Consider the following 7,277-nt stretch of genomic DNA (forward strand, 5'->3'; position numbering starts at 1 on the left):
AGAAGGACGTTGAGATGTTGGAGAGGATCCAGAGTCTGGGCTACCAAGCTAGGAAAGGATTTGGAGCATGTCTCATGTGAGGAACAGCTGAGGGATCTGGGGCTGTTGAGCCTGGAGAAAAGAAGGCTCAGGGGAGAGCTTCTCACTCTTTACAGCTACCTGAAAGGAAGCTGCAGCGAGGTGGGGGTTGGTCTGTTCTCCCTGGTGACAAGCAATAGAACAAGAGGAGACAGCCTCAAGTTGTGCCAGGGGAGGTTCAGGCTGGATCTGAGGAGGAATTTCTTTGCTGACAGGGCTGTCAGGCATTGGAACAGCTGCCCAGGGAGGGGCTGGAGTCACTGTCCCTGGAAGGGTTTCAGAGATGGGTAGATGTTGCACTGAGGGAAATGAGCTGGTGGTTGATGGAGCTGGGATAAAGGCTGGACTCAATGAACTTAAAGGTCTCTTCCAGTTGAAGCCATTCTGTGATTGTATGATTCTAAGATGACTCCTTTCAGATCTCCTTAAGATACCAACACACGAGATATGCAGGACTCATTCCAAGCTTCCTCATGCCAGAATCATTTCTCCTCCATCATACAGTTCTTTCAGTGACTTTAGGAAGTAGCCATTTCAGCCCCTGGATTTCTCATGCTCACTCTGCCCTCTGTGGAGGTGATGTCCAGAAACACAATTTCTGGGAGCCCTCTCCTTGGATTTTCACATTTGACTCAATGACAAGTTACTTTAGTCAGATTTATTCATACATATGTAAGGTACTATCACATCCCCTCTAGATCTTCTGTTTGTTACACTCAAGAGGACCAGCTTTTCTCTTTTTTTTTTTCTTGAATGAGACTCTCCTTAACTAACTTGGAAATCCAGCTCTGTATCTATTTCACTCCCCCTTTGTCCTTACTGTAACTATTCATGATGGCATTAACAAAACACACTGATGTTGCCTGATTCCTTCCCTAGAGTAACACCTTTCCTTCATATGGCAGCACTTGGCAGCTCACAGTCACCCCACAACCAAATACTGGCCAACAATTTGTTTCTAATCTTGTGCCTGACACTGATAACCACCTGAAACCTCAGTTTTATGCCTTAGTGTTTAGTGCTTTGAACATTTTACAGTTTTTAGTGCTATTCCCACACCTCTGTGAAACCAGCTGATGTTGTGAGTGATGCACAAACCCCTTTTCTCTGTAATGCCAGTATTCCCACATGCCAATATGTCACAGCATACGTAAGGGCTGCATTTAAAGCAGGATTATTCTCTTCAGATTAAGGCTTCTGTGTTAGAAATGGCAACTTCTTAGATCCCTTTTTGGTCAATGAGGAAAACATGTGATCCAAGGGCTCAGTTCATCCCATATGAGGAGGAATTTAATCTCCTCCAGACGTACTAACTACTTTCTACTGACTGTAATGATGATGTGATCAGTTGGCTGTAATGATGATGTTGATCAGTTTAGGCACAGACATCTGCATTTGCTAATGTCCACAGGTTTGTTGCAGGATTAGTCTTGCCTTTTTGGTTGTTTTACATATTGGGTGACACTGAATTGTATCCCTGGTTCCTTTTCCTGGATCACTAATCTCAACAATTACAGAATCGCTCCCAAAACCAAATTGGAGGATGACTAGAAATATCTCCATTGTGATAATTTCCCTTTTTATATTACTTGCCACAGCCTTCTTGTAAGACTGTTCTTTGGTCTATTTATCCCTGTTACAATAAATTAAATAAAGTAAAATCTGTGCCACAGATCCAAGCCAAAGCTCTGCCTACTTCACTATCTGTATCATCATCCAGTGACAGATACTTAGAGAAGAGCAAAAGGGTGGCTATAGGGTGATTCAGGTCATGTACTCCCCTTGTGATATCAGTACTGCGTCAGTAGTTCAGGGACTTTCCTCCCTGGAGCCATGCAATCCCCAGCTTTGGCATTCATGACATTCCCTGGTAGGGAGCTCTGTAGGAAGTGTTTCTTTCTGTATGCTCTGCTTTCCTGTTCTTAAATCATGAAGGCAGTCAACGATATTTCTTCCCAGTTAATCCTCACCAATATTATAGTTCTCTGTAAGCTGGACCTTCCTTCCAGCCTGAAGAGGCTCAGGTTGTTCAGCATTCCCCAGTGTGGAAGCATGCCTACATCTATCACCATCTAGTTACCATTCTTTCCACCCTGTATAGTTCTTCTGCAAAGAATGTTCAGTGGCACATTCCATCAAATGCTTTTTTTACTAGATCCACAGAGACTGGGTCTAATGCATTACCTTGCCTAAGAAGTGATTCATCTTGTTAAAATATTTACCTTGAATAAAATCCTACCTGTGATAAAACCCATTTGTTGTTGTGTACTGAGTGCTTTCCCTGAAAATTGTCCTAAGGTTGCTGGATCAAGTGGCCTGTATCATTTTTTCCCAGGCTTCTTTGAATACAGCCATGTGCAGATTCTTGCTACTAAAACCTGCATTTTCATGTGCCAATTATTTCAGCATCCTCAGATGGAGATTATCCAGGCCTCCTGGGTTCAGTTCCTCTATTGCTGGAAATGTTATCTATAATATAGAGCTCTACCTCCTCAATTCCTTTTACCACTCTTCCCTTCCTAAACAATTTATCACCAGCAATTTTTACATTCCAGTCATGCCAATGAACCTGCCAGGTTTCAGTCATGCCAATTAGATTAGATTTCTCATAATCCTGCAAGAATTCCCAATTCCTCTTGCTTTTAATTACATACTCATGAGGTGCTTCTCCCCAGTCCCTCTCTCTGGATAGCTGCCTGTGGTGCATCACATATGCTTGTTATCACCAGGTGGGAGGGGGGAGAAGGGTGATGCAAAACCACTCTGGGTCTTTGAAAGTCTGTAGCAAGTTCTTGTCTTTATGTGTTACAAGTTTACTCATTTCTGCAAGATACAGCTCTCTCTGCTCTGGCTCCTTCTCAAATGTGCATTTAATGCCCTTATTTATGATCCATTTTGATGCATCCTTACATTCCATGTAAGTTCCACTCTACCATTTACTCCTTAAAGTGCGTTAAGGAATATGTAGTACAGAGCATACAAAGAGCTACAGACCCCTTGCCCTCAAAAAGCCATTCCAAGAATACAAAACAAGCCTGTACATATCTATTTCTGATCTCCCAGGCTTCTGTGAGCAGCAGGGAAAGGCTCATTGTTTATTTAATGGGACAGTACCTAGGCAGCTGCTTTTCCCTCTGACTGGGAATGTTATTACTGAGATTGCCTGTTCATTAGCAACCAAAACAAGATCCAAGTTCATGTTTTGTTCTATTGAGATCAAAGCAAACACACTATCGAGCAAATTCAGCTAACCTGGCATTGCTTTCCATCTCTCAAACTCCTCTGCCTGGTATGACACCATACCTGCTTCATTTTTTTCATGGCATTCATGTTCTTGAGTGATAGAATCTATCAGCTACTTTACCACTCCTGCACATCACTTGTCTGGTATTTTGTGAGGTGTGTGAGCACAGACCCAGACTGCTGGTGTGAAATGAGATATGCACTCAAAGTCATACTTGAAAACCAGTGATAGAGAGCTTGGCTCTGAGATGCCTGGCCATAGCCAAGGAATTCATGGCCTGGGATGAGGCACCGAGTGCCCTGTGCAGCGTGTGAGTGCAGAATAGGGCTCATGACCAGCACAATCTACAGAGCTCACAGGGTGTGCTTAGGCTTCATCCCCTTGCAGAGGTTAGGTGTATTGCTCTTACAAAAAGTAGCTCCACCTGTGTGGGATCCAAAGCATTGAAAAGAACAGCCTTCATCTTCATCTTGGTAGGCTGGGATTCAGCATACTTTTGAGTCAGAAATTGTGCTAAATAATTACAGTACTCACCCACCAATGAAATATATTTGCTCCTGTCTCTCTATTCCCAGAAGGGTTTCACAATTGTATTTCTCAGGTGCTAAATGCTTTTTTGGATTCTTTAGCTGTCCTAGACACGCTGGGTAAAAATAAACTCTAGATCTGCAAATTATTTCAGGAACTAATCACAGCATTCAATCTCTGTTAGAGATGCCAATGACAACCAGGAACCTGAAATGAGATGAAGGCCTGCCTCACTAGTCTCTGCACAGAGAGCAGATGGCATGCTTTTTGCACCTCAACCTCTGGAATATAAGTGGACATTTCAGATAAAAAGTGGGAGGAGAAAAAACTCAAAAACTTGTTTGATTTGCAGCCTGAACATCATTTTAAGGTGTGACTGCATCCCAGCCCCTTGCAGCCAACTGGGAGCCCTGCAATCCTGTCCCTTGCAGTACCAGCCTGCTGTGTTGCAGCTGCACCAGTGCAGACAGCAGAAAGTTTTGACAACATTGTGACTGTTAAAGAGAGAGAAATCAAAACCCTTGTGGTTAGAGGAAGAATGTGGCTCAGCTGGGAATGTTAGGAGTCTCTGGAGGTTTTTGACAGCATCACAAGCACTGGTGGGATTCATGTTGCTTAACTTCAGCTGTTGGCAGTGAGGAATCAGGGATAGGTCAAGAGATGCAGGAATGGTTCTGGCCAAAGACTGTGGCTGTAGGTTCTGCTGACAAAGGTGTGAGGCTCTGGAGGGGCTACTGAAAGGACTTTGCCTGGAGGAAGGCTGTTGTTGGAGTTGTTTTCAGGATGCTGCTGGTAAAGCTTTAAGAGAGGTGTTACTGAAAGTATGGAGTGTTATCAAACTAGAGATTTGGAATACTTTCATATACTACTTTCTGTGTGCTTAGTGGTATTTTTTGGACATTCTCCTGGCATCTTGGGGAGTTTACTAACAGCATGGTGACTGTATGACTTGTGATACCTGCAGGGCTGTGGACAGTGTGATGAGCCTATGGGACGGGTTACTCACAGATATGTTGTGTTGGAGGTGTATGTATAAGCATGATGACAGTGATGTTGGATTGGGGCTGGCTGGTGCCTTTCTGCCTTGGAGCTCAGGTGAAATCATCACCAATCAGGTTGCAAAAGTCCATGACAACATCCTGACAGTCTGGTATAACAAACCCTTAAGTCTGAATGATGTACCTTTCATGGTTATTCTATGTTGTCACTCTTAGGGACAAATTTAGACCTGTGTCCATGACACTGTTCCTGTCCTGATCAGAAAAACACTATGGTAAATCCTGGATGAGGCAGCTGTCTTTCTCCTGGCTGGATTCTTTCCAAAGGTTGGTCACTCCTGGTCTGGGAACTGAGGAGTACTTTTCACCAAGTTAATGTTTGAAATCAGAGGAAACACACATGTAGCTGCTCTGGCAGTGTGGGGAGGGAGAAACAACACCTTCTCTCCTGCTTTCACCATCACTTTCTAAAGCTGTCTTCCAGCTATCTCCTGAAATCACCCACGGCAGCACAGCTTTGTTTACCCAGTACAGAATAGATCACTGTATTTCTCTTCTCCCACAGATAACTCAGTTTTCTGAGTGGGCTAGAGTCACACAGTTACAACTTATCTCACACATAAATCTTGGCTTGAAAAGCTTCCAATATCTGCCAGAAATCTGGGCATGCTTGATTGTCCCAGTCCCAGCTAACACTCTCAAAAAGTTGGAGCTCCCTCATGCTGCTGTGGCCTAAGTTTGTTTCCAAATCAGTAAGACAAAGAATCTTCTTTTTGCTATGTATATATTTCTTTTCTGACATCCAGAGGGTTACTTTGGTGCTTTCATTTCAGCATGGAGCTGTTTATTGGCAATCTCAATGTTGAAGTTCATTAACTTTCTTTTTCATACATTAAATTGAGTTTTAATGACTGACTCATTCTTGAAGCACCATCATCAAAAGTACCAGGGAATATATAGAGCACCTTGGGATGAAATGGACCGTGAGCTGCTCCCTAAGGTTGCCCCACTTTATGTTACAACCTTACAGAGCAGTTTTACCAGGATGTCATAAACTTCCCATTATCAGGGAGGTTGTTTCCTCAGAGACTTGTGGGATGATTAACTGTTCTTCTCTCTTAACAGTGATGAAGGATCAACCTCCCAGTCTAATCCTTGGGCAATGGCAGGACAGAATGGCAACAGCCCAGCAAGGAGGAACCAGTATCCACGAGCTTTCATCAGCTCATCCTGTGTTACATTTGTAAACTTAATTTTCCAATCACATTATCTGGGAAAAAACTCTTTCAAAAGCAGAGTTTGGATGTTAGCTCTACCAGACAGCTCTGGGAGTAGAGGCTGTCAGTTTGCATCTGTTGAGACTTAAATCAGTCCCATGGCTGCTCCTTTCCATCCACCCTCCACTGTTTTATTTCTTGGTAAGAGCCAGGGTAGTGTAGAGGAGGTGAATGCACTGGTAAACTGGAGATATACCTTCCTGAGTGGTTCAGCAAGTAAATGACCGAGCAGAGAACAGAAATGAGCTTTCTTGTGCCCGGTTGTGCCCTTTAACTGCCATTTCTCTACTTCAATAAACACACACTCCGGTCACTGGGAAGGGGCTGTGGGTGGTCGTTTACTTAAGGGATACCAGAAAAAAAAGGCAGTCTAGGCTACAGCATGATAAAAACTGTGACTTTTGTGCTTTCCCTGTCATTCACACCAGTGTCCTAGGAGTTATTTCAGGGGCAATCACAGTCAGATGTCAGAACCTCCTTAACAACTACCATCCGCTGTCTTTTGGGCACTCCAGGGAGCAGCTCCCAGAAGGGAGGCACTGGCCAGTCTCTGGCTGCAGTGCCTATGAGGGTAGCACATAACAGCTTACCAGAGGTTCAGCTGGCTTTAGAGCACAGACCCTGCATCAGCCAGCAGGTAAACAAGCAAATCCTTGCTCTCACTGGAAACAGGTTGCTTTTCAACAAAGAACTGTTAAAATCCTGCCTCTCTCTCTCTCTCTGCAGGGCGAATCTGCTTTAAGACACAGCACAGAACAGCTCGCCCGTGCGTTTATCACACTGAGCCAAACACAAAGCAACCCAAGCTGAAGGAAGTTGTTTTATACTTACCAGCAGCATTGATATTTTCCTCACAGGAGTACCAGATCCCAGTGTGGAAATACCTGAAAAGGAAGCGGTCATCTCCCGTTTCCCAGCTGTAATGAACCACATTCTGGTTTGTCTCATTTGCAGTCTCATTCCCGCTGTAGTTGAGGCAGTTTGTCTTCTTCTCTTTCCCACAGCTCGGCTTGGGGACCCTCTGTGTGCCTTCACACCAGTGGGTCGTGATAAAAGCTGTTGTAGAGAAGAGGAGAGCCATCAGATTCAGACTCACTGCTAGCAGGGCTCTGCATCTTCGATTCGTCTTCATGGTAAATCCGCCCTCCCTCC

General features: G+C 44.1%; 1 protein-coding gene across 1 annotated transcript in view; it reads right to left on the minus strand.

Moving 5' to 3' along the window:
* The window catches only part of GSG1L (GSG1 like), a 57,730-nt gene extending 50,703 nt beyond the window's left edge, over window positions 1-7,027 (minus strand). The window contains exon 1 of the mRNA XM_061993563.1: window positions 6,957-7,027. The gene's annotated coding sequence lies outside the window, so the exon portion shown is untranslated. The remainder of the gene's footprint in view (window positions 1-6,956) is intronic.
* Between the last annotated feature and the right edge of the window lie 250 nt (window positions 7,028-7,277).

The sequence above is a fragment of the Colius striatus genome, chromosome 3, assembly GCF_028858725.1.
Source record: "Colius striatus isolate bColStr4 chromosome 3, bColStr4.1.hap1, whole genome shotgun sequence".
Taxonomy (NCBI): Eukaryota; Metazoa; Chordata; class Aves; order Coliiformes; family Coliidae; genus Colius; species Colius striatus.